Here is a 212-nt window from a genome sequence, read left to right on the forward strand (position 1 = left end):
CCCGGTAAAATGAAAATATTCCGAGGACATTCCAACGGATAGTAAAATATCCGTCGGAATTTCCTCGGAATATTCCGAGGAAATACCGAGGAACTAGTGTTTGGGGTTTCAAAACATCAATTTTTTTTTGCCGTATTTCATTTCCTATACAATTGTAATGTATAACATTGAGGATTCTTTGTATAGATTAGCATAAACCATGAAATAACAAA

This window comes from Brassica oleracea, chromosome C4 (genome assembly GCF_000695525.1).
Source record: "Brassica oleracea var. oleracea cultivar TO1000 chromosome C4, BOL, whole genome shotgun sequence".
Lineage (NCBI taxonomy): Eukaryota > Viridiplantae > Streptophyta > Magnoliopsida > Brassicales > Brassicaceae > Brassica > Brassica oleracea.